At 38.0% G+C, this 22,226-nt stretch overlaps 1 protein-coding gene across 3 annotated transcripts in view; it reads right to left on the bottom strand.

Annotated features, from left to right (window-relative positions):
• SGCD (sarcoglycan delta) overlaps positions 1 to 22,226 on the bottom strand; it is a 914,568-nt gene that overhangs the window by 48,326 nt on the left and 844,016 nt on the right. The gene's annotated exons all lie outside the window — the stretch shown is intronic.

Here is a 22,226-nt window from a genome sequence, read left to right on the forward strand (position 1 = left end):
ATATATAGTTCTCACAAGCCTGACATCAATGATCTGAGATTAATTTATGATAAGCAGTAAAAAAAAAAATGTGTTGAAAGGATGCACATTCTTCATCAAAGATTTGTGTTCTGAATGGCTTATTTTGAAAAAAAAAATATGCTTCAAGTGAACCTCTTTCTATATGCCTATATATACTTATTGACTATATCATAAATGTGATATGATATATTCAATCAAACAGGTTTGAAAATCTCAAAGTCTCACTAAAACGTGCAGTCTATTCTCATTATTCACAAGAGTTATGTTCTATAATGTCACTGTGAACACTGAAATAGCAAATACTGAACTGTCGCTTTTAGGGGAAATATAGGTTAGGTTCTTATGAGCCTCTAGTCCCACCATTTTTGTCAACTGATCATTTAAAGACATTTAATATGCATATTGTTGATTCACTAACAGTGAACTCACAGAGAGCACCATAACTCTTGTCTGATGAAGCTTATTAACACACATATTTTCTCCATAAAACATAGCACAGCCCTCTTTTGCTGAGGAATACCAGATAGCAGTTCAACACTATGCTTGCATGCCATTTTAAAGGGCAAAAACCTAAAAATAAGTGTCAGTAAACAAGCCACAAGAAGGACACATGTTAATTGCATGAGTTGAAACACTTAGGCAGAGTTTCCCTGTTAAACCTCAGATGGGAACATGCACACACTGAATGCCTCAAATTTTCCATCTTTCTGCCCATGTCCATGAATGGCCAGAAAAACAACAAGTATTTATTTGTGGGTTACAAATTTCTTTGTACTCTTTGTATTTATTTTGTATTCATTTTTTTGGTATGTATTTGGAGAGACATATTTTTGAGGTACTTCTCTTTGGGAGGCTTCAGAAAGTCATTTCAGTGAGTAGGCAAGTTAACAAATACAGGATCTGTGAATAATGAAAATTGACTGTAAATGTTAATCTTGTGCTGTTCGTTTGAGATTCCCATATATGTTGGAGTGAATAGGTAATTGGAACTTATTATTTTTTTTTTGACATAAGCTTGGACCCACACCCTCTTCCCCTGTGAATGGCATAATTATTTAGCTTCTTGAACTGAAGTTGGTTGGTACAGGGATTAGGATCAATTGGTGCGTGATGCCTGACCTCCTGCTTAATTGAGAAAATATTAGAAATTGGTTAAGGTAGCCAAGTGGTAGCTGACATTGTGGGGAGTCTCTTCTAGCCCACAATGGTCTCCTTTAACTACCTGGTCACCCTAGCTGGGGCTAAGCCTATATTTATATATTAATTCAGCTGATGAGGATATAGTAGTAAACAAGCTACTCATGAAACTTAGAGTCAAATTTCTGGGGTAGATCATTTTAGGTGCTATGAAAGAAACAATGAGAGGACAGAGACCAACTGGAAAACTAAGCTATTCCAGAGGAAAAAAAAAATGTGGGGAAATGCCTATCTGACGGAGCCCACGAAAGTGTGAACCCAAAGGAAGAAAATGTACAATGCAGAAAGAAGAGATAGTGCTCAGTGCCCATCACCAAGACATGGGCTCATTATGCCATGCAGACTGAGGACGTTGGGGGTGGGGGGAGGGTAGTGCAGATGGAGCAGAGCCCAGACCACCCTGGCCCTAGTTGTTTCCTAAGAGACTGGATGCTGGTTGGTGGATTCTATGAGGAAACCCAGGAAGTTTATAATATTTCGCCCCCATAACCTGAGTCTGTCTAGTTTGTTTTTTTTCTTTTCTTTACTTTTCTCTTTAAGATTTTATTTATTTGAGAGACAGAGCATGAGTAGGAGGAGGGGGGGAGGGAGGGAGAGAGAGAGAGAGAGAAGCAGACTCTCCACTGAATAGGGAGCCCCATTCAGGGCTTGATCCCAGGACTCTGAGGCTATGACCTGAGCCAGTCAAATGCTTAACCGAATAATCTACCCAGGCAGCCCAAATCTGTCCAGTTTCTAAGAATTGCATCTGATGCTTCTTATCTAATAGGGAAGTTGGAATAGGTAAGTAAAAACATTACCTTGGCTGGAAAAATAAACTTTAACTTATCAAATATAAATTGATAAAATAATGACTATCTTATCTGATTTCTATAGCATACCTATACCGCAGCTCATCTTTAATATTTCTTAAAGATCTGCTAAGCCTGTGGTGTTACTCTCTTCTGCAACAACTGGCCAGACTATTAGGCTATCACACCTCTGCAGAGATACATATTTTTGATGTATTTGACTTTGGGGAGTTTCAGGAAGTCATTAAAATATAAAACCTGATAAAAAAAAAAGTGCATGTACTGGATTAAAGCTAAAATAGTAGCTCCCAGGGATCTCTCACTAAGCAAAATCAGGTCAGGGCCTGGGGACAACCTTTCCCTGGAGTCACAGCAAGAAGTAAAGTTCAGCAATTACCACTCCTAACAGAGAGGGTCATCCTCTGGCAAAATGCAGTGGATTAAAAAGCACTTATGTTGATGCTGATGGCTGCCAGAGCTGCTTGCATCAAAATTCATTTTTTTTTCCCCCAGCTTCATTTTCCCTCTTATCTCTGACTTCTCTGTGAGGGAGATACTGGAAGATACATTTGCAGGAACTTAATGTTAACTTGGCAGGAAGCCATCCATACTGCCTTAGCTGTGTTTACTAAAGTAGGACATTCTATAATTCTACCTTTATGGGACAAATTCTGTAAAGCCTCTTAAAGTATTGCTCAGATTTTGGAAAGTAAAGGTATATTTTTATTTTTTTAGATTAGTTTATTTATTTTAGAAAGAGAGAACACACACAGCAGGGGAAGAGGGAGGCAAAGAGAGAATCTCATGCAGACCCCACACTGAGCGCAGAGCCTGACATGGGGCTTGATCCCAGGACCCTGATATCATGACCTGAGCTGAAACCAAGACGCTTAAACAACTGCAGAAGATGTGTCTTGTTTACATTCTGAAGCGTATTTTATCACTTTGCACTCTGGTTCGTAAGCTGAAGGGGGAGAACTAGCTTATACCAGGCTGTCTTTCACCTTTACCCATACCAGGATAAAACAAAACAAACTGGACTCTTTCAAAAAGTCCTTTTAGATCACTCAGCCAATGGTGCCAAAGTTTATTATGCACATTATACCCGCCCTCATATTTACTTATTATTTTTTAATGAATACTTTTCTTAAATTTTAAAAGGCTATTCCATTCTACTACTATTAATGGAAGTCAATATTCCTTGCCTCAAAGAAGATAACCAAAGAATTAATACAATAAAAAACACAATGTTTTATCCAGAAACTAATACATACTAAAAAGTTCTGAATTTAAAGATCTCTTTGTTTAAAAAGTAGACATATACAAGGAATATTACTCAGCCATAAAAAGAATGAGCTCTTGCCATTTACAAAGATGTGTGGACCTAGAAAGTGTTATGCTAAGTGAAATAAGTCAGAGAAAGACAGATACCATATAGTTACATTTTTATGTGGAAGCTACAAAACAAAACAAAGTAGAAATAGACCCACAAATAGAGAACAAAATGTTGGTTGCCAGAAGTGAGGGAGGATGGATAAAATGGGTGAAGGGGAGTGGGAGGTATAGGCTTCCAGTTATAGAATGAATAAGGCATGGAGATAAAAGGCACAGCATAGGGAATAGAGCCAATGGTACTATAATGGTATTGTGTGGTAACAGACGTGAGCTACCTTGTGGTGAGCAGAGCAGAACATATAGACTTGTAGAATCACTATGTTGTTTATCTGAAACTAATCATATATTAACTATAATTCAATTAAAAAAAGTAGAAGTTGGGCAGCCTAGGTGGCTCAGTGGTTTAGCGCAGCCTTCAGTCCAGGGTGTGATCCTGGAGGCCCGGGATCAAGTCCCACATCGGGTTTCCTGCATGGAGCCTGCTTCTCGCTCTGCCTGTATCTCTGCCTCTCTCTCTCTGTGTCTCTCATGAATAAGTAAATAAAATATAAAAAAAAGTCTATTTCATATACCACCTACCATTATCTCCAATGACACCAGTGGTATGCTTTCTACACTTTGAGAAACACTGATAGTGCTATTCCTTCCTCTATTTTGGAAGAAAATAACAGCTCAGAGAAGTTAAATGATTTGCTTATTAATGACAGAACCAAACTTAGAATCCCTTTTAGGCCCTTAATTAAGTGCTTTTTCAAGTACACAACAATTTTCATTTAGGAAAAAAAATGACAATTAAACATTATTTCTTGGTCTCCCTGTCACAATCATTTATCATATTGATTCAATCTACATCATTAATAAATAGCTTGTCCAATAATCTAGCTCAGAATTCTTCTCATGTTATGATCATCTCTAAAAGGTGAGGAACACTTGTGTATTTTCAAAGATAAATATTCATAAACAAGGTACTAATTCACATTAACTTGATTGTGTTCATTTTGGTTTTGTTGTTTTGTGGTAGCTCAAGGGCCTGTTATCTAGAATAACCATGGAACTTTTATTTTTAAAAGAGAAAAGGTAGGGCATGCTGTAAGATCTGATAATGCACTAAAATGTGTAAAATTTGAGTAAATTCAAATATTCTTTACTGAGAGTCATAATCACAATGAGTGAAGAGGATGTGGGTCTACAGAAATAACTTTATTGAATAGGCATGAAACCAGACAACTGTTCCATGATGTGCTGATTGGTTTAGGCTTATATTCTGAAACAGTCTGCAGATAGGAATAGATGGAAAGACAAGTGAAAACAAATACTAATTTTCATATAAAAATGTCTGGCCTTTGATCAAAAGATGCTCTACCAAGACCCTAAAATCTGTGTTTTGTTTATGACTATATCTATATCTATATCTATCTATATATATCTGTGATATAATAATTTCTTAATATAATAATGGTAGTGCTTTTTTGGAACACTTATTACTTACTGTTATTCTGTAGCTCTTCTCCCTATTCAGGTCACAGATATTGTATTCTATGCAAACTACTTCAAGTAAGAAATGATACAGCAGCATGCAGGTAATGAGACAGTCAAGTTCTTGGCTTTTGGATCTCAAAAGGGCTAGATCAGGGTATAAACAATGGGTTCTTAAAGACCAGTTAAAGAGTCAAAGTAACATATCATCAAACTTGATCAATACTCTCTCAGATGAAGAAAAGAAAGGTGTAAGTCACAAGAGAAGAAGAAAGTGTAGACAATGAAGAATTTCTGAGAATGGGCCCTAGTACCTATTTCATACCCCAGGAAAGTCTAAGTGCAAGAAGGGGAAGCCCACTGAAACCTCCAGTTCAGTGTGGAGACGTTGAGAGCATGTACCCTCATCCTTTCCCCATGAAATGCTAGTAAAGTGTCAAGAACCCAAGAAGAAATGGTTGCCTGATGGGTCCAACAGACAGAGTAGGGGCATTTCAGTGTGCCTCTGAGCAGAGCACAGAAAGGAATAAAATTTTTTCCACCATGTAAGTGCAGTAGGAAAGTGACTTAGAGAATGGACAGAGTGTAGGGTCTTATTGTCAGGATTAGGGGGATGCAGTAAGATACAGCCAAAACGTAAAGATCAGGAGAAATAAAGCCTTCTTGGCAAATGTCAGTGCAACTGGAGAAGGACAAGGATTCAAGTGCCCCCTACCCAGAAACCTCGTTATGACATTAGTACTCATGCCAAAACTGAAACCTACAACCAGAGTGAGAAGGATGGAGGATGGTGGTATATTGAATTAAATAACAGATCTATGCTATCTAGAAAAATAGATGTTCTACTTTTAGAAAGTAGAACATTTCCATTTCTACTAAATGGAAAAAAAAAGGCCCATTTGTTTTTTTATTCCAGGTTGGAATTGCATCAGCTATGGATAGATATAATTTGAGATTTTACACCCATAAAATACATATTACATTATACTACTGGATCCTTCATAGAAATGGGAGAAAATATATCCTTCAAGTGACGTTTACTTTAGAATTTCTGACAAAATTGAATATTATTGTACCAGCTTGATTGGAGTATTTTAGTAAACATATCTGAACTCACCCCGAATAAAAACAAGGTACAACAAAATAGTGGTGAAGGGCAAGATCTAAGTCACATCACTATTAAAGGACTGGCCAAGACACAAAATCAAATACTAGAGTTCTTTAAAGGAAATTAATAAGGTACTATTCAATACCTGTGATCACGGAGTCATGACAAAGAAACTCATCTTCTTTGAGAGGTATGCAATGCCTAGGCAGAATCAATGCAAACTAGTCACACACAGCTCAATGCCAGCACTCAAAATATTGAGTTCTTCCTAATTAGTACAGGCTATAGCTCTCTGACTTTCTGGCGGGAGGGGCTAAAAAGGCCCTTTTGATTTCTAGATCAAAATGGTAATCACATTTAAGCTGATACAATATCCTTTTAAATCTTTGTATTTGTTATCAATTGGTTTAAGTTAAGGTATGCCACAGTAACAAAGACCCAAAATTTCAATGGCTTACAAACACAATGCGCTAAGATCATGGCAGAGTGGAAGAGAGAGGGGCGCCTGGGTGGCTTAGTGGGTTGAGCATCAGACTCTTGGTCTCAGCTCAAGCCTTGATCTCTCAGGGTTGTCAGTGCGAGCCCTATGTTGGGTTCTGCACTGGGTGCGGAGCCTCCTAAAAGGAGAGAGAGAGAGAGACAGAGAGAGAGATAATGGCAGAACCAATCAATGGCTCCTGAAGTTTATTCATGCTTCAGTGGTCAAAGCAAATCCTGTGATTCCTGATATGGGCAGGGCAGTGTAAATCTTCTCCAGCGAAAGTAACATATTTTTTTACAATAATATAATCTATCATAATATTCTTATTTCTATTATTACAAGTGAATTTTTAAACAACCTATTAAATTTTATTATAAGAAGAAGGTGGCTTGATTTATAAATTAGCACTTTAACTTGTGGGAAAAGAAATAGGTACTTAATTAATTAATTAATTGATATTACTAAGGATGCCTATAACAGCATTTGATGTTATAAGTTTTTAGTAAAAGTTTGCTGAATCATTACTATGCATGGGTTATTACAAATTAAGGATCTTTAAGGAAGGACTGAAATGTCATTTCTTTTCTTCCACTCTATCTCAAACTTTCACATCAGGTTTGGTTCTTTGGGTTGATGTTAACAGAAAACACCTGTGTTGTGTTTTTGAGGGTAGCACCTCATATATATATTTTTTAAAACCTAGGTAAGTTATCACCAAATGGTAGTATCTGAAGGGCAACTACATAGACATCCTACAGGCACTGTTAGCTGCATTAAAAAAATGTGGGAAATGTACAGCCAGCTTTCACTATATTTGAATGATGTTATGCAATTTAGACCAACATTTAAAGCAAAATAAACTTGAAGACACTGTTCTTTATCATGTCAATCATTGTTTAACTGATACCTGCTTTACTAACAGACTCAAGTAACCTATTTTCCTATTATAACTACTTGGTGATTTCAAGACTTGTTTAAAGTTTCTACATTTAAACATTTTTAATAAAAAAATAAAAGACCTTGAGGTAGACAATAGACATTTGTTGTTTCTGTTTGCCTCCATTCATCTAGTTACAGTGACCAGAATTTCTTTGGGTTTCTATCCCTCATGTATATTCAGGAAACATGATTTGGATGGCTATACCTTTCCTTCCAACCCAGGAAGAGTCATGTGGGCCATATCTGGCCACTCAGTATGGTACTCTCTTGGCTACTCATTATTGGTTCAGGAATAAGTATGTGATCCAAGTCAGGCTAGTGGGGTTTATTAGAATGGTTGAGAAAAGATTCTTTTTTTCTTCTGGAGTGAATTAAAGGGTGAGATGGAAGCCTGGGAAGCATCTTGACAGAACTATAGGAGAGCCTACCTAAGAATGGAACCCATACAAGAGAAAATAGCTAAAAAATGGAAAGAGTAAAGTGGAGTTTTGGTTATTCATTTGGGTTCCTGGATCCAAAAATATGTCTGCAGCATATTACTCTCTGTACTTTTCAGTTCTGTGAGCCAGTCATTACTACTCTCCCCTCCTTACCATCCTTTTAAAAGTCTGTTTGAGTTAGGTGTTCTTCCACTTGCAACTACGGTTCTTAGTAATACACTTGTCCTGCTGGTAGACATGGTTCATTCCTCACTCTGTATAGGAAAATGATCCAAGAGGGGATGGTGGGTCAGAATCCCAGGGTACCTTATCATTTTATGTAAATCACAAAAGCAGTACATAGCCATGGTTTCTGGAGACCTTGCTCCCTGTGAAATATTAATGGTGGAAGAATATAACAAAATCCATACTGGCATGGATATTGTCTCATATTTACCGCATTATATTGTATTAATTTATTCCTGTGCTTTATAGTAACAAAAATTTCCTATTTCTGTAGCCTCAAGATCTAACACTGTACCTGGCACAAATTAGGTATGTGATAAATGCTTGAGCAAAGGAATGCATGAATAGTCCTTATTAAAATTGATGCCTAGCATACCAAATAATGCTATTAAAGTTGAATTCTCTTATTTCAATAAGTTTTATAGCATGAGCCATTGACTTATTAAATGTATTTTGAGTTGTAATCCTATTCACAAAACTTCCCAAATGCACCTGTTGAGTGATTTAGAAAATATGTAGAAGGCAAGAAATTCTAGGTAGAAGGGACAGCCTGAGTAAAATAAAGAAGCCTAGGCATGTTCCAGAATATAAAATTTTAAAGAGTATTTTTTTCCTTTTTCAAACATTATTTAAAAGTGTCTTTCCCATATATGTCAATAACTACATGTCTGAGATTTCACCCCAATTTCAAACTAATAAGATAGCCTGCTTCAGTTTCATGGACGCTGGCAGAAGACATGAGATTCTTAGGTCAGAGACAAGGAACTCTCTTACTAATGGCACAAGCAGCATAAGCATCATCGTGCCATTGTCAGCTTTCCTTGCCCCAAATCCCATGTGTGTGGAGCAACAAAGATGGGCCCAGATGCATATCTACAAATGTAGTGGCTTACATTACAGGAGGGGGATTCTCAACTTAGGGAGCCCAAACTTTTTTTAAATTTTAATGAGCAATACTTTGCCTGTGCTTTGCTTTGGAGAGAGATATGGTTATTATACTGGAGTGTAAGTATGGCTGCTCTCTGCTCTGGAGGAGATGCTATTTATTTCCTAAAGCTGTTCACCATATAAACTTCCTTGAGAAGAGAGTTTGAAATCAAAAGCTAAACACAAGACATGCAGTAACACAGGAGACCCATGAGAATTGCCTCTTGCCAATAATAAGAGAAATAACGGAAAATCTAAATTAAAATAGTAAAGTCTGACTCTATTAAACTTTGGATATTTAACTTCCCCTCAAATAGAACTCCTACCACCTCAGAAGGGGAAGCTATACAAAGCCAATTTGACTCTGAAGTGTCCAGAAGAATAAAAAGCAAACAACATATTGCTTTTTTTTTTTCTTATTGAGAATCATTTTCCAAAGAAAGTTAGATTCTTTTGGGTTTGTTTTCACTAGATTGAGTTTCAATACATTTCTTCCTGAGTTTGTTTGGGGAGGATTTTAGGGAGGGAAAATATCCATATTTTTGCTGGGACATTAACTTGATGCCCAGGTGGAATTTATGATAAAAGGGTAAAAGAATTCATGGGGAAAAGGAGGTTGAGCTGAGAAATGAGTTAAGAGGACTAGAAATGCAGGCCTTTACCTTTAGGAGGGGAAAATTAATCTAAAGCAGAGGACCCATTGGCATGAATGAAGTAAATTTTAGTTACCTAGCCCTTAAAACACAGTTTTAAACAGAGTTGAATTGTAAGGCAACATTTTACTACTAATAGTACTCTGTAAAACCCAACACGAATGCTTCTAGAGCCAGAGAAGAATCAGGAGATTTTAACTGAGAGGAGCCTTACCCCAAAATGCCTTGTTCATAAGTAAGGCAAACAGAGGGCACAAGATCACTGGGGTTTTGAGACTCAAATCACAGACACAACCCTAATATAATTAAGGAAAAGGCTAAATTGCTTCTATGTATTTCAACTTATCTATGTGATTTTTTTTTGTATGTTACCTTTTTGTAAAAGTACAATTAGGAGAGAGTGAATCTATTTAACATCACATTATTTACAAAACAAACATAGGCAACACATACAAATACTATCGATTTTAGCTTTCTTTGTAAACATAAATGACCACAGTAGTTACTGCGTATCTCCACATTCTCAAATTCTAGAGGGTACTAGAAATCCTGTTCTTCCAGGTCACTGTATTATCAAAACATCATTTTAAAATGAAAATCTGGGGTAAGTCACCTTTAAATCTCTTCAGAGGCTTTCCATTTCACTGAAGATAAAAACCTTCCTCCTTAAAAGCATTTATGGGCCCTTCTACCAGCTGATCTTCTCCGGGTGCCCTGCCTCACCTTAATTAGATGATTTGGGGTAAATAAGGGATATGATTAGACTTTAAAATAGAGAATATACAAGATACACACTTGTAAAGCAGTAGGATGAGTTCCCAGGCTATTACAATAACCCAGGCAAGAGATGATGGCAGATGATGGGGCAGAAGAGCAGTGGTGGCAATGATGGGAGCTGGACATTATTTTTAAGAGAAGTGACAGGATTTTTCTGACAAAATCAATGTAAAGCATGAAAAAAAGAAAAGTTTTTATTTGTTTAGTTTTTGTTGTTTTGTTTTGATTTTGGCTTGAGCAACTGGAAGAATGGAATTTCTACTTACTAAGACAAGAAAGATCATAGGAGTTCAGGCTGGTGTAAAAAATCAGGAGTTCAAAGTTAGTATCTGAGATAGCTATTAGATAACTCAACAGGGAAACAAGAAACTACTTAGGCATAAAATCTGGAATTTAGGGGAAAAGTCTGGGCTAGAGGTAAATAATTGAGAGTCATCAGCATAGAGATGGCATTTACAACCAAGAAATTGGATGAAACCATCAAGGGAATGAATGGAGATAATGACCTGGGTTGAGTCCTGGGGAACATAAGAGGACAAGGAAATAAGGAGAAATAGCCAAAGACACTGAGGAGAGACCAGCAAAATAGGAGGGAAACCTAGAGAAGGAGCAGCTGCAGCAAGAAAAACTTTAAGAATGAAGGAGCCATATCATGTCAAATGCTGCTGACAGATTAGTAAGAAAAGGACTAAAGACACTGACTATTAGATATGGCAACATAGCAGTGAGGTGGGGAATCCAGGTTTTGTGGGATCCAAAGTATATGCAATTTGGGGACTCTCATACTTACATATAGAGCCTTGTCTCTTGGGACCTAGGTATAGAGCTAGAAAGGGCTTGTGAAAATGAGGATCACTGAAGCATAAGCTTTATTAGTTTCATAGTAAAGCTGCCTGTGGTAATGGTCACTGATGCAAGTAGTAAGTATGCTCCGTAGTGGTCAAGAGAACCTACTAGTGTGAAGCAAGAAAAATGGGAGGGGAAAAAAATGAAGACAGAGTAGAAACAACGTTTTCAAGGAATTTTCTTACAGGGGGGAAATGAAAAGGTGGTAGTAGCCAGGAGTAATATGGAGGTTAAAGGAAGGTTTCTTTTTCTTTTGTTTTTCTTTGCTAGGAGATGAGAGCATAAAAGTTGAAGATTCAGGTGAGGAAGTGGTAGTCAGTTGTTGGACTAATATCCCTGAATTGGTACAAGGGAAATGGGATCCATTGCAGGAGTGGAGAGGATGCACTAGAGAGAAGCATGTTGTCCTAGTAACTGGAGGAAGGTAAATGATAAACACACAGCTAGATGTGGTCAGAATGTGTGGAAGTTCTCTTTTTATTGTCTATTTTTATTTATCTATTTTTTTCCCAGGTAAAAGGAAACAAAGCCAGAATAAAAGGAGGCATAGAGAGGGATCTGTTAAAGGTTTAGAGAGAAAGACATATGAGGTAATTCTCTAGGGGACTATGACAGGGAATGGACTGCAGACAGGTTGGAGGATTTCTGGACTGTACTTACAATCCACTTGAAGTTAGAGCTCATGACCTTGAAGAAAGACTGGTTACTATGACTGTGTATTTTTCGCTAGCTATTGTTTGCTGTCTCAGTGAAGACAGAAGGTAGGTAGATTGTTAGATTAACCAAAGATGAGGTTTAGTAAGGCACTAATGATAGGGTGGGAGAGGCAAAGGTCAAGCCCACATTCAACATTCCAAACAGATTAGACTTCTTTCATTTCATCATGATATTTTCTCTAGATCTTCCTCTACTCCCCTACTAAACTCTGTCTCCCACTGTGTCTTGGCTAATTATTACTTATCTTAACACTACTTCCTTAAGTAAGTCTTTACTTTCATAGACCACTGTAGAGGGTTCTCTGCCACTCTGACTTCTTCCATAAAAGACACTCCTTATTCAATCTATGTTTTTCATACATGACCAAGAATTTCCCAAGGCCAGAGATATGCCTGCCTCACCCACCCATCTTGTCTCCATGGCTGGCAAAGAGCATGGCTACACGTGGTCCAGTCACATGATTTGTGAATCCAACATAAACACTGTCATTGGAACCAAACTCCTAGTTCTTGGGTTCCGAGGTGCTAAGGCCCAGAATTAATAGTGGCAGCTAGGGAAGTCACTGTACCAATGACCAAGAAGTCAGTAGCTACCTTCTTTTCTATAATTTTCTGAAATAGTTTCAATCAAGTAAGATTTAAATTTAAGTTGAGCAAACATTTATTGAGCATTCACATACTAGGACCTATGCTATGTGTTTTTATGATTATTATATCATTTAATTCCTAACTATCCTTATGTATTAGGACTATAGAGACTTAACATTAAAAAGAAACCCTCAGGTGAGCAGGAACATTATATTCAGTAACTGACTCACCTTTAGGAATTTAATAGTTACCTAAATGCTGAATAGTTTGGTTGCCTAGATCTGTGCATTTAGATAGCCTTTGTTCCTTCTTTTAACTCAGTGGATATCAAACATTTGAGTGCATTAGAATTATTGCACAGGTTTGAACATATAAAACCTGTACTACAGGTACAATTTGAGAGATTTCCAAGGGTAATTTTTTTTTACTATAATTTGCTCTCTCAGTTCTGCTGACTTTGAAACCTCATTCCTTTATAATTTTTTATTCCTTAGGTATAATAACTCCTATGTGTTGAGTGAAAAAAAAAATACTTGAATTGGGTAGTTTGCTTTCTATCAGAAGTACTCAACAAATCCATTATTGGGAAATTATTAAAGGCCATGAACTTAAGGGTACAAAGGTGGAGCTCATAGTCTCCTGGAAACAGGTGGGCAAGCATGTAAGTTACAAGATAACAGTGCAGGCTACCTACAAAGGTACAGAACTAAGATGTTGGAGGAAGTGCAGGAATGGATGGTGTTTCAGGGTAAGTAGGAGTTATCTTGATAAAGAGAATCAGGGAATGGGTAATGGGATCCAAAGGACAGGGTTAAGGAGAGATAAAACCAGCCATCACAATTGTTCTAGGAATCAGCTTCATTCATTGAAGAAAATAAACCTGGGTTTCCCTAAGGTTCTTCCATTTAAAAAGAAAAAAGAATAGAAAGAAAGAAAGAAAAGAACAGAAAAGCTTTCATCTTTTTCCTGAGCTTGAAAATGCCTCCATCCAAAACAATCAGACCCAAATGATTTTTTTCAGTTGAATCCAGTGATGTAACAAAATGAAAAGTTGGTGACTAGAAAGTAATGACCTCATGGTCCTACAAAAAACATCATCCCCCCTCACTCTTGGATTATTGGGAAATCCATTTCATGTCAACCTTATGTTCAGCCCACATGCACAAGACATACTTTAAATTAGATAAGTAACTTTGACTGAGATCTGGATCAGTGCCACTGAGAGAAAGGCTGAGAAGTCCTTGGCCACTTAAGAAGTACTCTCACATATTTCTCAAGAGCTCTTTCCCCTATAGCACATAGTCACTTTGAGGAAACAGGTTTAGGTCCTAACTCATCTTTCATCAAAACCTTATTCCTTTCTTGGTTTGCTGAGTTGAGAGCTAGGCCCTAACCCTTGGCCCTTTTACTTGTAAGGATAACTCTTGATTGTAATGCAAGATAATTCAGAAAAATCATGAACAATGGTCTTTTGTTTGAGAAGAAGCAGCCAACTGCTTTTAGAAATTAGGCAGAAATTCCAATTATCACCCTGACGAGCTAGAAGTAGAAAAAACAAAACAAAACAAAACAAAACCCCAAACCACAATTAAAGTCATCAAACTCTGCATGAAGGTACTGCTAATAAAGAAAGGTCTTTTCTTTCAAACAAATTGATCTGTGTGATTTTATGTCGTGTAGTGGTACTTACTATCTGGTACAGTAGGAACAGGGGCTTGGCAAGCAAGGTGACCAAGAGGCACAGATCGAACCTTTCAGAAGTTATCACCTTTTTCTGTTCCACTTCTTCTTAAGAAAAGGGTAGCCCATTCTATGTCATGATTCACACGCGTGTGTATACACACATACACACTACCTACACAACTATCAAATGAATTCCCATGTATCACTGTCTCTGCTTAGTAATTCCTCATTCCTAAATTTCCTTAATTTGGATGAGTTTAGGGTCCTTTATTTCAAATCCAGGTATAGTCATGAGATGGTACACATGTTAGAGTGAGATACTACCATGACAATCATGGTAGCTGTAGCTTATTCTGCTCTTCACCTTTATATGCAACTATTAGTCTTAGAACCTTCTGAGAATATTTTTGTTTGATTTTTAAGCTACTACTTGCTGGATATTTCCCTATGTGCCAGGCAACACACTGAATGTTTTGTATATACTTTCTCATTTAATCATCATAATATAACAAGTTAAATATGATTGACCCCCCCTCCTTTTTGTATAGTTAGAAAAATAAGGCTTATAGATATTAAGTAACTTGCCCAAGGACACCCAGCTAGTCAGGAGCAGTGCCACGACTCCAAGGCTTGTGTGTCTCCAGACTCATGTACTTTAAGGCTCTGTTCCACTGAAATGAACTTTCTATGCCATCATCCAACAGGGAAGTCAGTTGTCTCCCACAATAATGAGTAATCATTGCTAGAGATGCACAAAGAATAAAATGAATCCCACAGAACACTGTGGAAGGCACTCTCTTACATTAAGAAGCATGTTGTACCGCAGTATCTGAAATACTTTCCAGCTGATATACTATGGTAAAAGGTTGGCATCTTTTTGAAGTTAGTTTTGGGATCCTGAGTTGGTCACCCTATTAGACCATTGCAGGTGTCATTAGGGAAGGAACAGATGGGAAGGAAAGAAGCAGTCACTCAGGGAATTCCTCAATTTTTCACCATGTTATCCATGCTTCTAGCCTGGTTAAAAATTGTCAGTCCTGCAAATAAGCTCTCATTCTGTTTGGTCCTGTCCTCATGAGTGATTTTATGTCTTGAAAGAAAATGTGGGGCACCCCCTTTGAGCTGCAATGATGTCTCTAAATGGTCCTATACATCTTGCCACCTTACTGTTCTGTGTGAGAATGCAGCTCCCCCACCAAGTTGAAAGATGTTCTCTAATTTATAAACAAGTAGGGAGAACAGCAGGACAGCAGAGCTAGGTCAATTATAATAGCAAATGTGGATGAGCCACTATCCCCAGAGAAAACCTTCATTACACACCACTCAAAAAAATTTAAGATTCTGAAAAAACAAAATGACCGATTTAAATACTAACATCCTCACCTCTCTCTTTCTCCTCACTTAAGTGGGAAAACTATCTTCTTTGTAACTTCTGTCAGTTTTTATTCCATGAAAGTAAAATTCTAAACTGTCTATTAGTAGTTAGTTCATCCATCCATCTATCCATCCACCCATCTACCCTCTCTGTACAATCTTGTAGGCACTGATCTGGGCCCTGAGGATATAATTGTGGGACATGATGAAAATGACTTCTATTCTTACAAAGATCACTTCTAAAGAGGAGGCAATTATAGTCAATAATGAAATAGGCTGTGGTAGGGATATGTCATGATATAAATACATGGCAGGGGCTCTTAACTCATATTTAGCTGATCAAATAAAACTTTATGGAAATAGCTAATGTCTAAATTGTTTCCCAAAGATGAGCTGGAATTCTCTAGGCCAACTACATATGTATGAGATTTCAGGGCAAGGTTAGGGGGTGCCTAGCGAATTTTGTAGTATAGGAAACATGAGGAAGACAACAAAGTACAGGGTTCGGGGAACAGAACACCTCCTGGTAGTTTTTATGCATCTCTTCAGACACACAGTCAAGGGTCCCAGAGAACTAGGTCATTTCCTTCTAAAACTTTTTTTTAAACAGCTATACTGAGATATAATTCACATACCATATAATTCACTGATTTAAAGTGTACAATTCAATGGCTTTTATTATATTTACAGAATTGTACAACCATCACCATAATCACTTTTAGAACATTTTGATCATTCCAAAAAGAAATCCTGTCCTCTTTAGCTGTCATTCCCTAAGGCAATCGGTTTTTAAACATGCAAGTGACCTTCAGAAGTAAAAAAAAAAGCATAACTGTCAATTGCCATCTGTTGTCCAGAAAATAAGCAGCCAGAAACCCAACTTGTGGAATCAAGAATGGCTTTCTAAGTCTTCTGTGATGGTGAAGTCTGTGTGTGTATATGTGTGTGGTGAATAAGGGGCAGGGGAGAGAAGAGAGTTCTAAGAGACCTGAGAATAATGAGTCAGATGCTCCATTTTTAGCACAAAATAGGCTCATGAAAAAAGAGGCATTTATTTTCTAGAGCTGATCCTTTGAGAAAGGGGTTTTGTTTTTTGTTTGTTGGTCTGTATATTAAGCCAAAATCATGGAGTAGTTACGAGGGAGTTTGGAAAGCTTGAATAAGGTCAGTTTTCCTATCCAAAACAACAGAACAAATGGCTGTCAAAACAAGAAGTAGAAGGGAAACATATTCAAAATTTAGAACTTGCCTATGGCTCAGGACTCCAGGATGCTGGGCCAAGGTGCGTAGGGTCAAGCTAACTAGAATTCCACATAGGTCTTGGAGAGGGTTCACCAAACAAAATTAAGTATAGCTTAGTTTTACAGATGGTACTAGAGTAAGCTAAAGATATCAGTGAGAAATTCTAGGTCTTCCTGGTGTCTGAGTGGCAGTGACCAAATGGTCTAACTGTGGAAATAATTTCCTGCCTTCCTGGCCACGCTAGGACAGTTCCATAGAGTCTCAAGGAGAGGAGCATTTTAAAATTTCCCAAGTACCCCAAAGAGGGGGTATATAGTGAATAATTGACTGATATTACTTGAGAGGTCTCTGGTTGAAGAAAATAGAAATGTTTCCGGTTCTTGGGATAGGTACTGGTAACTAAAACTAATGGCTCATCTCAAGTGACTGGACACATTCTGATGGCCATGGATCAGACATCTTCCTCTAAGATAGGAAGATACAGAATTCCTCCTCATAAATTATATGTCCCTGCCAACCGAATCCTATTAATTCAGTCTTTGAAGACTGAACTTAACTACAATTTCTTTATGAAAGCTTTACCCTAATTCATGGTAATATCTGCTTTCTACAAACTTGTAGCCCTTGACTATCCCACTTCTTCGCCACCAAGAGACTACTCTGTATTGCTCATTTTCCTTTGATACTCACAAACCAATTGTGACTCCTCAGATTGTAGTCCACTGCAACAGAACGTCCTGTGTAAATACTGGATTAACATAACTCACTGGAGGTTTAGAATCCTGGCTTTGAAGTCAGGATGACATTCTTTTCGATTCTTAGATCTACTGTATCAGCAAACAGTTCAGTTTTACTCAATTCTAGTTTTCTAGTTCTATAGAATAGGTATGGTTATTTACTTTTCTTTGGGTGTTGTGAGGATTCAATGTGACAGGATAGTATTGTCAAATGTTTCCCAGTGTTGGATATTTTCTTTCTCACTCCAGCCATTCCTCAAATCTAGGAACCAGGCCTGTTTTGCTCACTGCTTCAGAGAAGAGATACCATGAGAGAAAGCTGAGAAAACTAGAGTCTTCTGGTAACTTTTGAGTTTGAAAACCTTAGTAGAGAGGGTATTGGGAATGACTCAAGAAAAGATGAGAAAAAGTGAGATTTTCTCATTTCTGAACCAGAAAAAAAGTTGATCACACTTGAAAAGGGATGAAAGACAGATAGGGGGTGACAAAGTAGGCATTGGCCAGTTCCTACACCCTGCTTCATGAGCTGAGGCTAGAGAAGAGGGAAACAAAGATAGAGAAAAGTTTGTGATATCCATGGTATCCCAATGTTGGAAAGATCCCAGGAGGGGCAAAACTCTGAGTAACATCAACTAACTAGTATATTCTGGTATGAAGACCACAAACTGTTTTAAGTTTTCTCTGCCCTCATGTAATGCAAGAATAGAACCATTATCAAGAGTGGTATGTAGACAGCAGAAAGCATCTTTGGACATGAAAGAGCCTTGCAGACCAGAACTCAGGATATCTCACTAGTGATCTGTGATGACCAGGAATCATGAGATAATAGGCACCACAGTGGATATCAGTGGGATGAAGGTATCAAGTACCACATGGACATATTCCCTTTGTATAGGGTAAACCCTGAGGAAATTATTCTGGCTGTCCCAGCTGGTAGTTTAAGTTCTGTCACTCTGCTCCACTCTGGTGGAATGAGAGCTAAAATTAGCTATTAAATTGTTACACAAAAATAAGGATTCTATATCTTATATATTTGAGTTGTGGTTAAAATGTATACACATTACATGCCATAAAATGCTTGGGTATGTGATGAGTTCTCAATATTTTATTCATCAATCAATCACTGTTACAATGGTTACACAACACCTCTGGAGTGTAGACAGGAGGTCTGCAAGCTATGGCACGTCAAATCTGTTTCACTCTCCATCTTTACAAACAACATTTTATTGAAACACAGTCATGCCCACTTTCTTTCACATTTTCTACAACTGCTTTTGAGCTACAACAGAGCTGAGTAGTTGTAACAGAGATCCTATGCCCCTCAAAACCTTTCGCCCCTTACAGAAAATGTTTGCCAGCTCCTGGTTTAGAGTCTTAATTGCTCATACATGGGCAGCCCGGGTGGCTCAGCAATTTAGCGCTGCCTTCAGCCCAGGACCTGATCCTGGAGACCTGGGATCGAATCCCATGTCAGGCTTCCTGCACGGAGCCTGCTTCTCCCTCTGTCTGTGTCTCTGCCTCTCTCTCTCTCTCTCTCGTCTCTCATGAGTGAATAAGTAAATAAAAGTCTTAAAAAAATTGCTCATACATGGAATATAAGAAATAGTGAAAGGGATCATAAGTGAAGGGGGAACTGAGTGGGAAAAATTAGAGAGGGAGACAAACCATGAGAGATTTCTAACTCTGGGAAACAAACAAAGGGTTTGGAAGGGGAGGTAGGCGGGGGGTTGGGGGTGACTGGGTGACGGGCACTGAGGAGAGCACTTGACGGGGTGAGCACTGGGTGCTATACTATATGTTGGCAAATCAAACTTAAATAAAAAGAAATGTAAAAAATTTTTTAAAAAATAAAAGAAAAAGGATTTTAAAAAATAGGGTCTTAATTGTTTTAGGATAGAACACACAGATATATACACACACACAGTTGCATATACTGTATTAGTCATTAGGTTTCTTCAGAGAAAAGAACCAATAGGGTGTGTGTGTGTGTGTGTGTGTGTGTGTGTGTGATTAAGGAACTGGCTCATAAGATTATGAAGGCTGGCAAGGTCAAACTCTGCAGGGTTGGCAGGAGAGGCAGTCTGTTGACAGGATTCTTTTTTTTTTTTTTTTTGAGGGGGGGCAGGTCATTCCTTTTCTGTTAAGGCCTTTGACTGATTAGATGAGGCCCACCCACATTATGGAAGATGAACTGCTTTATTCACAGTCTACCGATTTAAATGTCAATCTCATCTAAAAATATATCTTCATAGGAACATCTAGAATAATGTTTGACCAAATATCCGGGTATCATGGCCCAGCCGAGTTGACACTTAAATTTAACCAACGTGGGTTAATGCATGCATGTGTGCACATGAACACCCCCACCTCCAGAAGAGCCCTATGTAAACCAGAAAGAGGGCACTCTACCATCTGATTCCTTCTGACAATCCACTTAACTTCTTTTGGTTGGTTTGTAGTCAATCAGGAAAAGAGTACACAATCCTGCCTAGTACTCATTCCTCAGTGCTCTGACAAAGAATATATTTTTTACTACAAAGTTCAAATTTTCTTTAAGAGAATGAAATAAAGGTAAATGTTTCACATTTCACTCCCTGGTCTTTCTGTGTAGCACCAGCATGAAAGTTCTAAATCCAAACGGATTTTTATTTAAATCAGCTGGCATAAAAGATGATGCATTCCTTTTTTCTCTGTGGGAAAACCAGACAGGCCTAATTAATAAAATGTATCATATCAATCTTCAATTACATCTCAGTGGGGAAGGAGAAGAGTGCAGCCTGGAAGTCTTTAGGCCTTGGAGAATGATGTTTTAATTAAATAAATACGTTTTTATTTTTGTATTTAGGAAACAGCTTTATAAACAATGTGTCGGGGTTTGATTTTAAGGGACAAGGCCAAAATGTAAAAATCTTTTTAAAGAACATGCTATATTCCTCTTAGGTTTGTAAAAATAGGTCCAGCCATACATGCCCTATCTCTCTCACAGGATTAGTATGAAAGGCAAATGATATCTCAGGGAAGTTTTTGAAAATGGTAGAAGCCTATACAGAGGATGATAAAGCAAGCGGTCAGAACACTCCAGCTTGCTATAGTTTAGATTTGAATATTAGTACCCAAGAAGTTAAAAAAAATCTTCTGTGAATGGCTGAATACCAAGGCAAAGCAAAAGCAGGGAGATGTAATTAAACAGAATGCAGAACCCTACCACGCTCACCTAACCTCTCAGATCCAGGAGTCAGCATTTCCTCTGAAAATTACAGTGACCTGGGTGAAAAGGTGAGTCCTGCAGTTTGGACACCAAAGCTCCCACTGCTGGAAAACTTTAATGAGACAACATATTGCAACCTTAGCTGATGTTATATTTTACCAGAAAACCACAGAACCTCAGAGACCTTAGAGTTCATAAAGTCCAGGTTATAATTGCAAATGTCTCTGGGGATGAGGCAAGGAATGTGAGCAAAATATGTCAGAAGTCACGTAAGTGCAGGGATTCAGCCTCATTGTTGGGAAGACAGTAAGGAATGGTGGGGAATGGGGAGAGTAAGAAGCCACTCGTCCTCCCCCCCTCCCTCATCCTTTCTGAAGTCAGCAGCTCTATTTGGAGATTCTCAACTCTTGCCATGTTGAAATAAGGGTCCAAAAAGGATTTGGAACCTCCCCAATTTTCAAATACTGGCAGTTACTTTGAATTTTAAAAACCACAAACCTCCCCCCACATAATCCATGTTAAACCAAACATTGACAAGCTGCCAATTGCAATTTTTTAAAATAAATAAGTCACGGGGAAGTAATATACAGCATAGTGACTACACTTAATAATACTGCACTGTATATTTAGAAGTTGCTAAGAGAGTAGATCTTCTTTTTTAAGATTTTATTTATTTGAGAGAGAGCATGTGTGAGACAGCATGAGCAGGGGGAGGGGCAGAGGGAGGGGCAGAGGGAGATAGATAGACTCCCCCACTGAGGAGAGCCTGATGCCCTGGGGCGATCCCAGGACCATGTGACCATGACCTGAGTCAAAGACAGACACTTAACAGACTGAGCCACTGAGATGCCTCAGAAGAGTAGATCTTAAAAGTTCTTATCACAAGAAAAATAAGTTCTAGCTATGTAGGGTGACAGATGTTAACTAGACTTACTGTGGTGATTTTGCGATATATACACATACAAATCATTATGTTGTATGGTTGAAACTAATATAATGCTATATATCAATTATACCTCATTTAAAAATTGCAATTTCTGATAGTCTGTCCTTCTGATTTTCGTGACATGAAATAAGAGCAGAGACAAGTGACCAGGCAGGGGCAACCAGTCAGTCAGTGGCCAGGTGTTCCTACCTCTAAACCATTTCCTTGTCATCACTACACTGTGCTGGCAGATGCACTGATGTTCCCAACATTTTGATTATTCAATGTAGATGTTTAACTGCCTCCAAACCTTCCTGAGGTTGAGAATATTTTTTCACTCTCATTTCCATCTTCCTACCCATTTCTCAAGATAGAAATGAAACTATCGTGGAAGATCCTAAAGGTGATTTTGAGTTTAGATTCATGCACTTCTTTTTTTTTCTTTTTTTGCCTTCAAAGAAAAGGTCTCACATATTT

The sequence above is a fragment of the Canis aureus genome, chromosome 4 (genome assembly GCF_053574225.1).
Source record: "Canis aureus isolate CA01 chromosome 4, VMU_Caureus_v.1.0, whole genome shotgun sequence".
NCBI lineage: Eukaryota > Metazoa > Chordata > Mammalia > Carnivora > Canidae > Canis > Canis aureus.